Below are 18,700 nucleotides of genomic sequence, written 5' to 3' on the forward strand. Positions count from 1 at the left end.
AACTCATGCATTTCGATTTTGAGAAAGACCCAGCTAAAACTAGAGTGTAGGGACAATGTACTATCAGTTGTGTGATTTACTGAGTTGTAAATATCATGCATGCAATCAGAGAAGGACCTATTTTTGATTTCACAGTTTTGGAAGCATTAATTCCCTTTAAATACAGGTTATTCATCATAGGAATTACGCAAGAGATTAGGGGCTTGGAGAGCTGCATAATTGGCTAAGTGTTGGCCAAGAGCTTGCTTGTGAGTTGAGAGAGTTGATCATACTTGTGCGGAATTGTTCTAGTGAGAACAAGATTTGTATCTTCACTCATATTTATGATATATGAAATACAGATAGCAGGGTTTTGAGCAATGGCTTTCCCCATATACATCTTGTGTTATGTGCCATTGATTTATCTTCTTCTTGTTCATATTGTTTTCATCGATCTATTGGCTTCCGTTGGTTGAAAGTAGAAGTAGATTCTTTTCCTGTGCTTTAGTAAATTGCATGAGCTTGTGAATCTACATGATTTTCTACATGGTATCGGAGTTGAGAACAATATACTAGAGGAGATTTCGAAGTCTTGAGTTTTGGATTACAGGTGAAATTCAAATTTGAATTACATACTTCACGATCGACAAATAACATTCTACGGTTTGCGGCTCGAGTATGCCTTGGAAGGTAGCTCAAATTTTATAGCTTGGAGGGACAAAATGGAGGTTATGCTAGAGGATAATGGCTTGAAGGAATTCATTGATCAAGAAATTCCTAAGTCAATAACATCGAATGCACAAAATTTGGCTGATTGGAAGAAGTGTGTGGCAAAGGCGAGGCGGATAATCCTTGAGGGAGTTCGAGACCACATTGTCTCGAGTCTCCATGGCAAGGAAACTATGTATGCTATGTGGAAAACATTGATGGACTTGTATCAGAACAACAGTGGCCAAAGGAAATTGGAATTGAAGGACAAACTTTGAAAAATCAAAATGGAGAAAGATGAGACGATTCCAAAATACTTGGCCAAGTTCACTCAGTGTCACGATGAACTTGGAAGTGTTGGAATCATGGTTGTCGAGGATGATATGGTGAGTCTTGCTCTTCCAGGACTCCTAAAGAGTTGGCATAGCCATCAAGACCCTATCAATGGCTGGGAGAAGCTGTCAGATTGGGAACGACTGTGGTCAGATTTGATGTAGGAGGAGATCAAGAGGAACACGAGGGATGTCTCTTCATCAAAGACTGATGATAAAGAGAATTGTGCCTTAGCGATTAAGGCGAAGAAGGGGAAAGGGAAAGCTTCCTATTCCAAATTAGATTCTTATCATGGAGGTAAGAAGAAAGACATGACGAAATTTAAGTGCTTTCATTGTCATGAGCTGGGTCATTTTGCTACAAATTGTCCACTCAACAAGTCCAAGAAGAAGTCATTAGGAGGAGCGGCGAGTGAAGCTTTGGCCTCTCAATTCGAATTGGAATTTTCCCTCATTTCATGCATGGTGTCATCAATGATGGGAAGTGTATGGGACTTAGACAGTGGAGCTTCATTCCACATGGTTGGCGATAAAGAGTTATTCAGTGACCTAGAGAAGAAAGTTATCCAGATGCATATCGAGATGGTTGACGATGGGAAGTATAGCGTTAGTGGATTGGGCATGATTACTTTTCAGAGGGAGCATGAGGCTTCACTCACCTTGAAGAATGTTATGTATGTGCTCGAGCTGAAGAAGAACTTCGTATCTGTTGCCATGCTCGAGGATAGAGGTTATGATGTGATCTTCTTGAAAGGAAAGGTGTTCCTTCGACACATATCCACGGGTCAAGTAAATAAGATAGGAATTCGGGTGAAGAATCTCTATAAGCTGGAGGTAAAAGAGCGTGCTCCTTTGAGCACAAAAGTAGAAAGGGTGCAGAGCCAAGACGTTGGCGAGTTGTGGCACAGACGATTTCGCCACTTGCATCATGGGGTTTTGAAGATATTGCAACATATCTCTACTAGTCTTCACAAAGGTATGCTTGAGCAAGTTGAAACATGCAAGGGGTGTATTTTGGGAAAATACACTAAGTCTTCCTTGCACGACAGAGACAATTGAGTAGAGGTTATTCTAGAGCGAGTCCATTCAGATATGTGTGGACCATTCTCAACAGCATCCATGACCAAACACAGGTATTATGTTATATTTGTTGATGACTTTTCTCGAAAATACTCGACATTTTTCATGCAGAAAAAGGATCAAACCTTCACAAAGTTTTGTGAGCTTAAAGCATTGGTGGAGAAGAGTCGGGTAAGAAGGTTAAAGCTCTAAGGAGTGATAACGGTGGTGAGTATGTCTCAAATGAGTTTAAGAACTTTTGTGCAGCGCAAGGGATTAGACGGGAGTTTATGGCACCCCATAACCATCAACGGAATGGGATGGCCGAGAGGAAGAACAAAAGCATAGTAGGGACAGTGAGGGCAATGTTGCATGATCAGGGCCTACCACTACACTTATGGGTTGAGGCATGCAACACAACAGTTTATTTTCAAAACCGTAACCCACATCAAATACTTGAGATGAAGACACCAGAGGAGGCTTATTCTGGTAAGAGGCCAAATGTTAGTCACTTCAGGATTTTTGGGTCATTGGTATATTTCCATGTGACCAAAGGTGCATGGAAGAATCTTAAGTTGTCAATAAAGTTGGGGATATTTGTGGGGTACACTGATACACCTCACAACTATCAGGTGTACTTGATGACCAGCAGGATGATAGTGGTTCGCAGGGATGTCAAATTCAACGAGGATAATGCCATGTGAGTTTCCCGTGAGAGGGAGCTTCAACTACATGTAGATGAGGAGCTTTTAGCTCCTAAGTTTGAGGAGCGTCAAATTGATGTGGAGCAGACACATGCAGAGGATCCGGGAGTGGAGACATCTCCTCAGGCAGAGTCTTCCAGAGAGGGAAGAAAGCGCACTAGAGAGGCTAACAGATTGTTGCATGATGCAAGGAGAATGTGGGAGCACCCACTTCTCAGTGCAGGCAAAGGAGGTCACCTAAGAGGTACACTGGATACATGGATCTTATGGGCGAATGTGTTGTGACAGAGTCATATTCCTTTAAGGAAGTAATGCAACAACCAGTTTGGGTTGATGCAATGGTGGAGGAGTATGATTCCATAGTTCATAACAGTGTTTGGGATGTGGTACCAAGACCAAAGGACAAGTCAGTGGTGAGCTCCTGTTGGATTTACAAGGTAAAACAAGCTACAAATGGTAGTGTGGAGAAGCATAAGGCTAGATTTATGGCCCATGGCTTTTCACAGGTAGAGGGGATTGACTATGATGAGACCTTTTCTCTTGTTGCAAGGTACTCATCAGTCAGATCTATATTGGCACTATCAACACAGATGGGTTGGAAGATACATCAAATGGATGTGAAGGAAACCGTCCTTAATGGCATGATTGAGGAAGAGGTGTAAATAAAGCAGCCTAAAGGTTTTGAAACCTTTGACCATGATTCGCGTGTGTGTTAACTCAAGAGAGCATTGTATGGGCTAAAGCAAGCACCTCGTGCTTGGTACACTAGGATAGATAGCTACTTCACCGGGTTGGGCTTCACGAAGAGTGAAGCAGATACAAACCTATACCACATAGTGGTGGAAGGTAAATTGTTGATCATTGTACTTTATGTTGATGATCTCATACTTACAAGTGATGATCAATTGATCAAATATTGCAAGGAATACCTTGCAAGAGAGTTTGAGATGAAGGACATGGGGCTCATGCATTACTTTCTTGGCATGGAGGTATGGTAGGGATATGGGGAGTTATTTGTGTCTCAAGGAAAGTATGCCAATGAGATACTCAGGAGATTTCGCATGGAGAGCAATAAACCCTTGGAGACTCCTTTAGCAGGTAACTAGAGGAAGGAGGATGCTACTTTAGGGGAAGTAGTGGAAGCTATTGTTTACAGGTAGCTTGTGGGTTCACTCATGTACTTGGTGAACACATGATCAGATATGTGCTATGCAGTTAACCAACTTAGTCAAGCGATAGTTAGGCCTACCAAACTGTATTGGAAGGTGACAAAGCATGTGTTGAGATATCTCATGGGCACTTCTCAATATGGATTATGGTATAGACAGACAGAGAAAGTGAAGCTTCAAGGCTTCACCGATGTAGATTGGGCAGGGATTCCATCCGACCAAAAGAGAACATCAAGAGGAATCTTCAGTATTGGGCTAGTGACAGTTTCTTGGTACAACAGAAACATAGATCGATTGCACTCAGTTTGACAGAGGCAAAGTACATGGTTTAGTTAGGCAACATGTGAGGCCATCTCGATGAGGAAGATCTTGGTTGGTTTGTTTGGTCAGTAGATGGATCCAACTGTGATTTATTGCGATAATCAGAGTTGTATCAAACTCTTTGAAAATCCATTTTTTCATGATCGGTCCAAGCATATTGATATCTGGTATCATCATCTCAGAGATTGTGTATTGAGGTGGATGATGTTGTTAGAGTACATTCCCATGGAGGAGCAAGATGTTGACATTTTGACAAAGGCATTGTCAAGATGTAAATTCAAGTTTCACAGAGACAGGATCGAGGTAGTTGATAATCCCTTTCTTGTTGAGAGGGAATGTTGAGAAATGGCAACAAGAAATTCCAGTTTAATTTGTCCTTGAATTAAACTGAGAATTAAAATCGAATTCTATTATCATAACAACTTGTAAATAGTTAATTAAGTTTAATTAACTTAATTAGCTTAGGAATTTCGAGTTGGAAGTTTTTCTGTAGTCATGTATACGTTCTCCGTAAATTTTAGGGATCTAGTATGAGTTTAAATTAGATAACTCAGTTTATTGAGTTATGTTTAGTTAAATTAGTTCCAAACTATTTGTAGAACTAATAGAGAGTTAACAATCAGTTGGTGCACTAGTGCATCCACAAGTGTCACTCTAGTTAACTGAAGATTCCCTCATCAGAAACTCATGCATGTCGATTATGAGAAAGACCCAGTTGAGACTAGAGTGCAGGGACAGTGTACTATCAGTTGTGTGATTTACTGAGTTGTAAATATCATGCATGCAATCAGAGAAGAACCTATGTTTGGATTGCGCAATTTTGGAAGCATGAATTCCCTTTAAATATGGGTTATTCATCCTAGGAATTATGCAAGAGATTAGGGGCTTGGAGAGTTGCAGAATTGGCTAAGTGTTGGCCAAGAGCTTCCCTGTGAGTTAAGAGAGTTGAGCATACTTGAGAGGAATTGTTCTAGTGAGAACAAGCTTTGTATCTTCATTCATATTTTTTATATATGCAATACAGATAGTGGGGTTTTGAGCAATGGCTTTCCCCAGATACATCTTGTGTTATGTGCATTGATTTATCTTCTTCTTGTTCATATTGTTTTCATTGATCTATTGCCTTCTGATGATTGAAAGTAGAAGTAGATTCTTGTCATGTGCTTTAGTAAATTGCATAAGCTTGTGAATCTACATGATTTTCTACATAAGTTCTAATAAATTGAATGGAATTATGACTTTTAGTAAAAAAAATCCTCCTAGATTTAAGAAAGAAATTTCATTGGAAATGGGGTGAGTTTGTCCATTATTCATTGTTTGTTGTAATATGTTTGATGGGAAGTTGGGGAAGTGTTGAAATTCTAAGTTCGATTTGAACATGTTTATATGTAGTTTTGAAGAGAAAGAGGAGAGGGGAAGAAACTTTAACATCATTGAAACTATTTTAAGATGTCAAATACATTGTGTTTCATTGTTTATTATCATATTTATTTAATTCATTGATCATCGTCACACAAAGATATCCAACAATGGATTCCATATAGGAGGAGGGTATTCAACAAGCATGTGCATTCATCCCATGACCAATTAACCATTATGTTAGTAGGAATATCATTACCTTCATGGACACCCTGTTGGCAAAAATCTCAATGTAAATCCATCTTAATCTTTGATCTATCAAGCATTGCAAGGGATCAAATCCTTGAAGGTGCAAAAACTAGAGGAAATATTAGCATTGCAAGCATTTCACCCATCTTAATGCTCGACAGATCATGAGTCGAGATGGATATAAGTTGATATATATATAAAGAGACTTAATTTTAAAGTACAATGATTCATTGTTGTTATTATTGATATTGTTAATATCATATTATCCTATGTATGATGATTTATGATGATGTAAAAAATATGCTCACTCACTGATAATAATCTCCCTCATATTGGATTGTAAAATGTACCTCTTATTTCAAACATGGTATGTTGGAATCTATATGATCCCTTTCATCAAACCTTGCAATTAGTGTGGGGAAGCGCACAAAGTTAGGAGAATTTAAATTCATAAAAAGTATTCCAAGATACCAAACACAACATTTCTTATTATTTGTTAGCCTACATATTACTTTGTATTTATCCATCAAAGTTGATGTTGAGGAAATTTCCCAACTTCTAGGTTTTATAAGTTGGATCACAACAATGCTAGTCATTTCCCCCTTATATGTATGTTAGTTTCTACAATTTTCCCACATATGAGTGTGTTACATGTTGTATTTGTGAGGGTGGATTTGGCCATCATAGGACTGTAATTTCCCTCAATGATTCATTCCTTCCAATGCATGTTTTGTGTTGCACAATGGCTTCTTCATTGCAATAACAATTTCAATAGTGAACAAATTTTCCAAGGCCTTACTAACTCAGGTGCGGTATTGCACACCAGTTGGACATGGAAAGAACCCGACTCGCATTGCCTCTAATCCCAATTGCATCGTTAAAGCAAAGGGTATAAAAAAACATATTTTTATAGAATTGTTTAACCTCAAATGCCCATGTGAGTGGGGGAATGTTTTTGGTGCTTCTTTGGTCTTCTCTCTGGATAAGAAAAAATAATCCAAGTAAAAGATGGTTAATAACATGCAATATCGCTCTCCTTAAGGGAATAATTACGAAAAAATGGTAAAGCATACATAGCTTCACCACATCACTCTTTCTATAGGCCCGATTATGGTAACAATGACAAACTATAAATAGTCACCACAATGTTCTCCTTACAAGCCTAGTTATGATAACAATGCCTATACACTATCACTAGGATTACTACCAATGACCAATGCATATATAATTAGTAGGGGTGTTGTCCCTGGGTGGAGTTCATCCTTTGGTGGATGCTTTATTCAATAAATCTAGTGCTCTTGTGATTTGATGGCATAAAATCAAAGTTTTGAGAAAACTAATAGAAAATCAAACCTTTAACAAAAACTTATAGTCTAGTTCTTGTATTTGCAAGAAAATTAACAAAGACAAATCTTGCAATTAGCTAAGAGGGAAAAGTAATGGATGATGATGCTTATCCCATCACTTTTAAAAAATATCATTGTAACATGCCTTACACTCCATGCTACAAAGACTAATGCAATATTTTCATCAAATGAAGGCTACAAAGATTAAATATTTGCAATATTGTGGCTCAAAGATAGTAAGATCTATGGTTGCAATATGGATGGTCAAAGATAGTCAGATTCAAATGTAACACTGAAAGCTCATCAAGAAGTAATGGAAGATCTCATGACCGACATATTCTTCTGTTGAACAGTAAAATAAACTCCACCACTTGACAAGAAGTTAAGTTAAACGAAGGAAGACACTTTAAAAAAAAAAGGAATTTGTGAGTAGAATAGGAAAATAAGAAAAATCCCTCTTAGACACACATACTAGCCAATTGGACATTTGTAATTTGAAGTTGGACATATGGAAGCAAGAATAATATACACATGATGTGTTGAAAGTCTAAGAACTCCACATATTCTTTGTTTAAAAATGTTGCTTATTGAATCAATCCATTCTTTTGATGAAAATTAAATATAGGAATGGCAATGGCCATGTGGAATGATAAAGTCCCCCCTATTTATTGGTTGGGCCTGACCCTTGACCTAACCACCTTGAACAATGAGTGGTTTTAATAGTCGACTAACATAGGACATACTGTGGAACAAATCAAATCTACTACTCTACATATTAACCCACTCGACCTTTTTCATGAAACCTAAGGCTTAATGGAGGATGGGCAACTTATGATTTATCATTTTTGGTGGGTGGGGGGAGTCGCTACTTCTTTCCACATATTAATCGTGGAAGAGAAATGGGTTCCACAATATTATAATACAATCCATTCATTAGAAATATTGGAAAAATGGAGGTAGTGTGAGAAAATAGTTATGAAATGACACCTCAACCAAAGCCTAATAAAGCATTTAGAAACGTCAATAATTGATTAGAAGACAATTAATAGTTCTTGTGCCATAAGTAGGAGGAATAGAGATAAATTTATAGTCATATATAGATGGATCAAATTAAAATGGTAAATAGGAATTTCTAGGGGAGGAACATGTCATTTTTGTATTAAATCATGTATATGTTCATGGATAGGTGTAGAGAGATTAACAATTTATCTCATCATAAATTTGCAAAGCTCTTGAAAATTTAGGAGTTATGTGCTACTTGCCATGTAGCCATTGCTAACTTCTTCCCATCTCCAACTCCTCCACATGCATGAACAAACAATTGTAAAAAGTACTTGGAAAAGTAAGCTTACAACTAGGCACTTAGGCTATTAGGGATCACATGAATGGTCAACAAGAGAGCTCTTTTAGTGATTTGGTCATTGAATATTAGAAATTAGAAAATTTATGGGGAATACTATAAGGTATTTTAAATGTGCATCTGAATCGTGCGATTTTGGATATCAGTGTAGTAATCAAATATGTGAGTGAATTTCTCAAGTTGTTAACTTGGTCATAAAATATCTAACATGAAATATTCAAAGTTGAACAAATTGATTATAGTAAACTAGCCTTGAGATATTATTGAACAAACTGATTTTTACACTTTACCTATGTATTTTTTCACTTGTCATGTATTTTTTCAAACTCTATTATATTTTTCTTGACAATATATAAAATTAAATAATAAGCAAACATTTAATCTCATATTTTTATTGGTTACTTTTTATACACTTACTCTTCATACAACATATCTTTATATCTTTTATTTCGTAGACCATCTTAAGACAATCACGCATTTTTTGTAGTCTTATATATGTAAACTCTACGAAATAAGTCGGTAGTATTATACATCAGTGTATTTACAAGCATTTTATGTGTATAACTTTATCTTATATGCTATGAAATGAAATGTGTTTCTATTTTTAATTCTTATGTTAAAAAGGCTTTTAGATTATGATAAAAGGTTTCACCAAATTCATCTAAGGAGCTACTTAAATAATGATATTTGTTTAAGGATACATTGTCATATCTTTGTGTAACTTTTATTGTCCATATTTATTGTTTGGCTTCTTTTTTTTCCTGTAAGATTGGCAAGTCCTTTCTATTCTATTTGAAAAAAGCATGCAAGTTTTACATCTAAATCCAACAAGGTCGGATGGCCTCAACCTGGCCACTGGAAAACCAGGTCTGTTGGCCATCTCACTGCATTGTAAGGCATCCAAAATTTTAAAAGTCTAAGACTATCTAGTAGTGCAATGTAAGTCTGAATGTCTTTAATTTTCCTATTAGCTATGTAACTATAGCAAAATCTAAAAGTATGTAAAGCAATCATCTAAACATCTCAAAATTTTTGCAAACCATAACCATGTTGATCATCAAATTACTCATCAAAAGAGTCTATGGGCTTCGAATCTTTGGTGCTAGACCCCAACAATTCAGTCTGTGGGAGGCATGGGATGTGCTTCTTGACTTACTCTTCATACAACATTTCTTTACCATCTTCAAACAATCACCATTTTTCAGTTATTATTATACTTAAAAAATCAATATATTTACAAGTATTTTATGTGTACAAATTTATCTTATATTCTATGAAATGAAATGTGTTTCTAGTTTTAATTCTTATGTTAAAAAGGCTTTTAGATTGTAATAAAAATTTTCACCAAATTCATCTAAGGAGTTACTTAAATAATGATATTTGTTTAAGGATACATTGTCATATATTTGTGTAATTTTTATTGTCCATATTTATTGTTTGGCTTACTTATTATTATTTTTTAAGCTTGGCAAGTCCTTTCTATTCCATTTCAAAAAAGAAGCAAGTTTTACATCCAAATACAATAGGGTTGGATGGCCTCAACCTGCCCACTGGTAAACCAGGTCTGTTGGCCATCTTACTGCATTATAAGCCATCCAAAATTTGAAGAGTCTAAGACTATCTAGCAGTGCAATATAAGTCTTAATGTATTTAATTTTCCTATTAGCTATGTAACTATAGAAAAACCTAAAAGTTTGTATAGCAATCATGTAAGCATCTCAAAATTTTAGCAAAACATAACCATGTTGATCAACAAATTACTCATCAAAAGAGTATATGGGCGTCAAATCTTTGGCATTGGACCCCAACAGTTCGGTATGTGGGAGGCAAGGGATGTGCTTCTCGACTTACTCTTCATACGACATTTCTTTACCCATCTTAAAACAATCACCATTTTCTAATTATTATTACTTAAAAAACTAGTATATTTACAAGCATTTTATGTGTACAACTTATCTTATATGCTATGAAATGAATTGTGTTTCTTGTTTTAATTCTTATGTTAAAAAAGGATTTTAGATTGTGATAAAAGGTTTCACCAAATTCATATAAGGAGCTACTTAAATATTGATATTTGTTTAAGGATACATTGTCATATCTTTGTGTAATTTTTATTGTCCATATTTATTATTTGGCTTACTTTTTCTTTTGTAAGCTTGACAGGTCCTTTCTATTCCATTTCAAAAAACCAGGCAAGATTTACATCCAAATCTAAGAGGGTCGGATGGCCTCAACCTACCCACTCGAAAACCAAGCTTGTTGGCTATCTGACTGCATTGTAAGGCATCCAAATTTTGAAAAGTCTAACACTGTCTAGTAGTGCAATATAAGTTTGAATGTCTTTACTTTTCCTATTAGCTATGTAATTATAGCAAAATCTAAAAGTTTGTAAAGCAATCATGTAAACATCTCAAAATTTTAGTAAACCATAACCATGTTGATGAACAAATTACTCATCAAAAGAGTCTATGGGCGTCAGATCTTTGGTACTGGACCCAAAAGTTTGGTCTGTGGGAGGCAGGGGATGTGCTTCTTGATTCGATTGAGGTGAGCATTTTGTTGTTGAATCTGATGTTGAATGAGTTGAAATTCCCTGTGAATTTCCTGCAGATCTGTGTCTGGCTTGGTTGAACCGGCAGAGAAGGACGCCATTTCTTTTGCCACGATGTTCTTCATTATCCAATATAAATAAATTATATGTTGGAACTGAGAAATCTTCTTTTAGAATGGCCTGAGTCCTGGACCAAGGTCTGCCAATCCTCCAATGTAACACCTCCTCTCACATCTACCCAAGTAACTGACCAATTAGGGTAAACATGTGACGAGAAGTTACTATGATATGATTCAACTCCCTATGTGTCAATTAAGGAAGTGGAATCGACAAAAACAAGCGATACAAACCTTCCACATCAGCAACAGAACTCCCAGAAGCCATCCCAACTACTCGGGTAACCAACCCCTGGGTCCCACTGAGTTTTTAAACCATTAAACCCCTAGAAGCTCCCTTGATATGAGCAATCATGCATCCAGGAGGCTCTGGACGCTCCCACAGCCTGGGTATGCATGTGTCTAGGGACTTTTCTCCTCAGACATGTGCCTGCGTCTCCGGGATTTGTGCCACTTTTTCAGGCCTAGAGCCCAGGTCACTACCCATAACTCAATGCCACTTTTAGAATTGAAAGATAACAACCGAATAATGATACAAATGCAATTCCTTGAATAAGGATTTGATTGAACCCCTACTAGCCATGACAAACATTTCGTCAAACATGTCACAAATATGTAATCTACAGGTTTAAACAACATATTTGAGCATGGGGTATCATACTTATCTGAGATTCGATATGAGTAATTGTTTCCTTATCACTTTAGATGCATTGTCATCTATTAGGCCATAGACACAATATTCATTCATTTACAAGTAAGAACATGATGAGAGCCATACATAGCCACTGTCATAATACATGTGCATAACCAATATAATAACAACAGAAATATCAAGGAAACAATAACCATGAAATCCACATATAGATGAGTAGAATACTCTTGAAATAACAAGGAGAAATAACCTCATATTAATGATGCAAAAGTCAACCCAATATGGGACTACCACGTTCCACCCAACCATAGATTGGTTGAGCCAATTCTCTCTTCATCCAATCACCCCCATGCCATATTCCAAGCATGAATGTGGGATCTCATAAAACACATCAATCAAAACCATCAAGGGCTTCCAGAGGCCAAACCACCTTAACGCATCAAACAGTGATTCCACCTTATGGTCGAACATCACAAAACCATCATAATATTGGTCTCTACCCAAGCCTTCTAGGGCTCTAGAGCGTTTGTTCCAACCCAGCTTCCAGGACTAATAACTCAACCCAAGCTAAAGGAAACATGAGAACCAACGATAAAAACAAGGAAATGAACCCACAATGCCATGGCTATCCAGGAAATGGAAAGGCTAGGCAAACTAACTGTCAATCCAAGAAATCCTCCATGCCAATGATAGATCATGACCAATAAACCACATGCGTATGCCACATTCCAAAATTAGTGAGGAAAACATACATGCAACTCAGTACCTGCAAGCAAAATCCGTTATAACTGCTGATCCTGATGTCCTATTGCACTTTCCTACTCTTCCTTTGTCTTCTTGCTCCAAAACTCCAAGTATGCCACACGCCTGCAAGAGTGTTCCAAGAAAATCGTGTCCAAGAGTATGAGAGAGAGAGCTCAAAACTGAAATGACACAAAGCTACTATGACCAAGCCTGCCCATTGATCCTTAGAATTATTTTAATCAATGAGGCCTCTATTTTCTTCATTTTCCTTAATTTTCCTCCTCACGTGCAACCTATGACCTTTCACCTCCATTTTCTCCTAATTTCCTTTATTTTCATAAATAAATGTGCCAAAAATGCCATTTTGCCTTTCAAAAGCCTTTGCCATTGCTTTTTCCAATTTCCCTAGCCATAATAAACCGAATGAACACCCACTAGGATGTTTTTCCCACCATTCAGCTTGGAATACATGTCCCATGTCCGTGGTCTTATATTTTACATGGATTTTTAACAAGGGTTGTTACATAACCCTCGCCCTTGGGGGAACACCATCCTCGGTGTTCAATGACACCTATAACCAACAAGATCGTTGAAAACAAAACATACTGCCCATGTAGCTTTATAACATAGCTCGTCATACTATATACAATGACCATCTACTAAAACATGACAAACATACTGTTCACTGGAGCTTTATAACACAACTCATTACAGTATTTACAATAATAAGCACATATACACACATACACATTTGCTTCAACCAGCAAATAACCATACCGTCTATGTAGCTTTATAAATCTAGCTCGATACAGTGTTTACAATAATACACATATATGCACATTTTCTCAACCAACAAATAAAATAATATGAAGCCTGCATCCGCAACAAGGGAATCCAGAGGCTCACACCTCCACCCTCAAAGTAATACCAGGATTCACGTCCTTCCCAGGAAGTCCAGAATCCATTGCAAGGTCAAATATGCATCCAATGTCCAGTGCTATAATCCTGTGCCACTTGTCCTCTCAGTGAACAGTTACCAGCTCATTGTTCCAAGGAACACTCCCAATGTGCATTTGATTCCATATGGCAATGTTAATGACCCAAACAAATATATCCTTGACCTTATCTTCTCTGCTACACAGTCCCTCGGGAAATTTGGTCACCCCCTTCCATGCAGTCACACACCTTCCAAGTTTTGTTGACACCCCCATCCTGGGCAGTCCATCCCTTGGTAAGGCTTCATCGCTTCAGAAGATACAAAAACCAAGGTACATACCTACCTCAAAACCATCATACAAGTCATAACATGCCCATGGAAATCAATGGACACTATTGGGTACCAGTGTCGCACAATGGCCCTGCTCTTGAATGCTTTACCAACATACTACTTATTGTTCCAATCCTTTTGTTTTTGCTCCTAATTCTTGTAGTCAGTTTCAACCACCCAACTGGGCATTTATGTGCTTCTTGTACCAAGCACATAACTTCCATCAGATTTAAAATAAATTGAAATAAATTCACATCATACCTCATTGATAGCTTATCAATAAAGTACACTTGCAATCTTGTTTACTTCCTGTCACAACAAGTCAAACTAATTGTTTGATCAAATCAGTGTGAATAAACGTATCACATCCAATTAGCTCAAACTCAACCATCATAAATTAAAATCATGAATTGCATGAAATCATCATAAACCATAACCATAAATCACATGTAATCATCACAAGTCATAATCATAGATCACATGCATAATAAAACTGAAATAAGAAATCGATACTTATCCTTTAATCAATCCTTAGCTTATGCCTTTGTTCTTTTTGTACACACATCGAGTCGGTTGCCACACCCAACAAACACCCAATGCCTTTTTCTCTTCTTTAATCACGTACACATACACAATGTATATCACAACACATACATCCACACACAACGTATGACACCACACAATGCATACACCTACACCTGATATACAACACATACATCCACACACAACGTATGACACCACACAATGCATACACCTACTCCTGATATACAACACCTACATGTACTACACAAAGTACAACACCATGAGTACACATGTCATGATACCACAACTACACAATGCACATACATAGTACCGAATGCCTGAACACAACATGTACGACATGCACACTACACATGTACAACAGTATGATAGTACAACATGTACACATACCACTATACACAACACCACATGCACATGTGTACACAACATCACATGTAACGACAACTTGCACGACATGCACACAATACCACATGTACATTAGTATCATATGTACAACATGTACACATTACCACCTATACACAACACCACCTGCACAATGTGTACACAACATCACATGTACACGACACCACTTGCACAACGTGTACACAACACCACATGTACATCGTACCACTTGTAGAACATGTACACAATGCCATGCGTACGCAACACCACATGCACATGTACATGACACCACATGTACACAACACCATATGCATGACATGTACACAACACCACCTGCACACAACCCATAAGTACAACATGTACATGACACCACATGCTCACATCACCACTTATACAATCATGCACACAACACCATATGTACATAGCACCACATGTACAACATGCACACAACACCATATGTACATAGCACCATCTATACCCAACAGTGTATATGCAACATTCTCACAACACTGTATGTACTACCTTGTACATAACATTGCATAAACAATATGTACACACACTATATATATATACAAAACACTGCATGCGCACGACATCACAGATGCAACATGTACAACATATACAACATATGCACAATAGTAGTACCAGACATTCAAAACCACATTGTCTCTACCAAGAAACCTTGATTTCAGTGTCTCTCCGCCATCATGCTTATCTTAGCATGCCTCGGATCTCACTACTTTCATTCAGCTGATGTATCCCTCAAAGTTACCTATCATAACTTAAACATAAGCATAATACAATCATACAACATCGATTCATATCCACATGATACTGACCTCGTATATTTGTCATGACTACTCTCCCCACTTGATTCCCCATAAGACTAAGAACCTCATCATGCCATTCACTTTCATAAGCAGTCACTCCTCCACAAGAATGATCAGTGACAACCTTGTCGGATAGTGACATAGATACATGGATACATACATACATATACATAAACATTAGCATAAAACAATCATGATCCTGTCAGACAATGACATACATACACACATATATACATATAAACATAAGCATTAAACAACCATGATCCATGTCAACACTATCAGACATGACATACATACATACATACATGTATACATATATAAACATAAACATAATCATGATCATAACATAATTACCATATAACATAAGGTCAAGGTTAAGAGAACTCCCTTTATCTATGCACACCATGCACAACATTGAGAATAATCGTTCCCAACATAGCCAAGGCATATGATGCCTCAAATCCATTTACTTCACCTTTCCTGTTACTTTTCTCATGATTGTACTGCCACTATCCATTTACACCAATGGATCGAACCAAGCCAACCGATTGTCCTATTTTTACTTCAATTTCCTTTACTCATGCACCAAGCTTCATTCGGGTCTTACATTACCTGTTAGGTTTCATTCAACTCTCCCTGAGCTCCATTAACTTCCTCCTTTCCCAACCAAATCCCAAGACCCTCAAAACAAAAAAGGGCAAGAACCAAAAGCAACCAAGAAGAAAACCATGGAAAACCAATAACAATACGACACTATGAACCAAGTGGTATGGCCATACACTAGACATAAACAAAGCCGCAAATCAAGCACAACAAATCACAAAAGACCATAAGCACAAGACTAGCAACAAACACCATGACTCAATCCCCATGGTTCCCAGTGCTTCCAAAAAAAAGCTCAACCAGAGCCTTATTCATAATTTCATGGCAGTCTCTTTGCCATGCGATCCCCTTGCTGTGCCAAGCACATTGCTTGCAACTGAACACATCCATGCCATCTCTCAAGGGACTTCAATCCTTTAACGAATCTAGTCGTAACTAGAACTAATTATTATTCCTGTCAAATACATATTTATCAATATAACACATATCCTCATAATGTCAGACAAATTCAAGGTTAAGAGGACTTCATGTATGCAAAGCACCCATTCGTTTGCAATTGTGGTTTCCAAACATAGCCAAAGGAATTCTCACCCAATTCCTTTCTTTTACCTTTACCTTGCTGCAACTGAGTCTTACTATGCACTATCACATCACTCAACTGTTAGTTATATAAAAAAATCAACTATTACCTTGTCAAGCTAATATCAAGCTTATTTCCTTGCAACTTTCTCAAACATGTTAGTCTCTCGTTCCAAAGATCAAGATATCATGTATATTAATTTGAAATCAACCTTTACCAAGTCTAACAACCATGTCATACTCAACAATCAACTCACATTCACCAGTCATAATACATAATGCTACAACTATCACCTACTTACACTCAAGTACATGTAAGCTATCTCAACACATATGTGCGAGTAAAATAATCTTAAAACAAGATCATTTCGGTAAGAAATATTATAGACAATACTCATATCATTCAAGTAATCAAACATTCAAACAACTATAAACACACCATGTTAGATAAATAAACTAGACGACATAATAGACACCAAACATTCAAACACCAAATAGACAGCATAATCAAACATTCAAGCACAAAGTAAATGACTTAAGCAAGCTCATACCTTAATGTATCTCATGGGAAGCTATATTGTCTGCACAATCAATCTAGTTAGCACATTATAACTTCATAACACATCATCTCAAACACAAATAAGATTATGATATCCATAACAATAACTAACTAACATGTTCACAACATAAGCTTATAAATACTTATCATTCATGCATAACAATCACATATGCAAAGTCAATATAGATTAGTATGACATAATATCACAATATATTAACTCATACCTGAATGTCATAACCATGATCATCTACAAAGGTCAATCCAAATTAGCACAAAACACAATAACATCAACATATTAATGTAATAACCCTAATAACAACAAGAAGTTATATATCATGCTCATCATCAACTTATAACCTAATCATCAAGCTAACCATCATATAACAACAACAAGTTAACCTATAACATACTCATCAACAACATTTAACATAATCATCAAGTTATCTAGCATAAAACAACAATAGTAATGCATACAATCACATGTTACTATCATTCATGACTATCTGACACATGTGTATATGACTACACTAATAAACTAGCATTTATCATAGATGTAACCATAATACTAATAGAATGAAAAACATATCAATAACCCTAATGCTTATAACAAACATTAACAAACATACATACAAGCCCACCATACAAACCTATATGATGATCTGCTCTTACCCTGAAGTCCATTGTTGTAACTTCACTTTAGTGATCTGCATCTCCTGCTTTATCTCAGCCAACACATTTGCCTCGTAACATACCAATAGCATCATGATGACCCAATTTTATACAATGACCTCTTGCACAACAACCTTCACCATGACAATGCATGCATAACAACATACAGACACTGACATGCATAACAAATGCATATACAACCATACAATCATGACAACAGTTTCCATAACAACACCATCAACCTTCACATGGCGACATCACTACAACCATGATCAACATCATGCAAATGCAACAAGCACGTGAACTACAAGCATAAGGAACACATATGAAACCGACATGAATGCGTGACCAACACACCTTCCATCTAGTTCGAGGGGTGAACTTGGCTCTGATATCACTCTGTAACACCCTCCTCCCACATCTACCCAAGTAACTGCCCAGCCGGGGTAAACATGTAACGAGAAGTTACTATGATATGATTCGACTCCCTATGTGTTAGTTAATGAAGTGGAACCGATGGAAACACACCATACAAACCTTCCATATCAGCAATAGAACTCCCAGGAGCCGTCCCAACCACTCGGGTAACCAACCCCTTGGTCCCACTGAGTTTTTAAACCATT

The sequence above is a fragment of the Pinus tabuliformis genome, chromosome 2_1 (genome assembly GCF_031772625.1).
Source record: "Pinus tabuliformis cultivar Carrire ecotype Pingquan chromosome 2_1, CPIR1, whole genome shotgun sequence".
NCBI lineage: Eukaryota > Viridiplantae > Streptophyta > Pinopsida > Pinales > Pinaceae > Pinus > Pinus tabuliformis.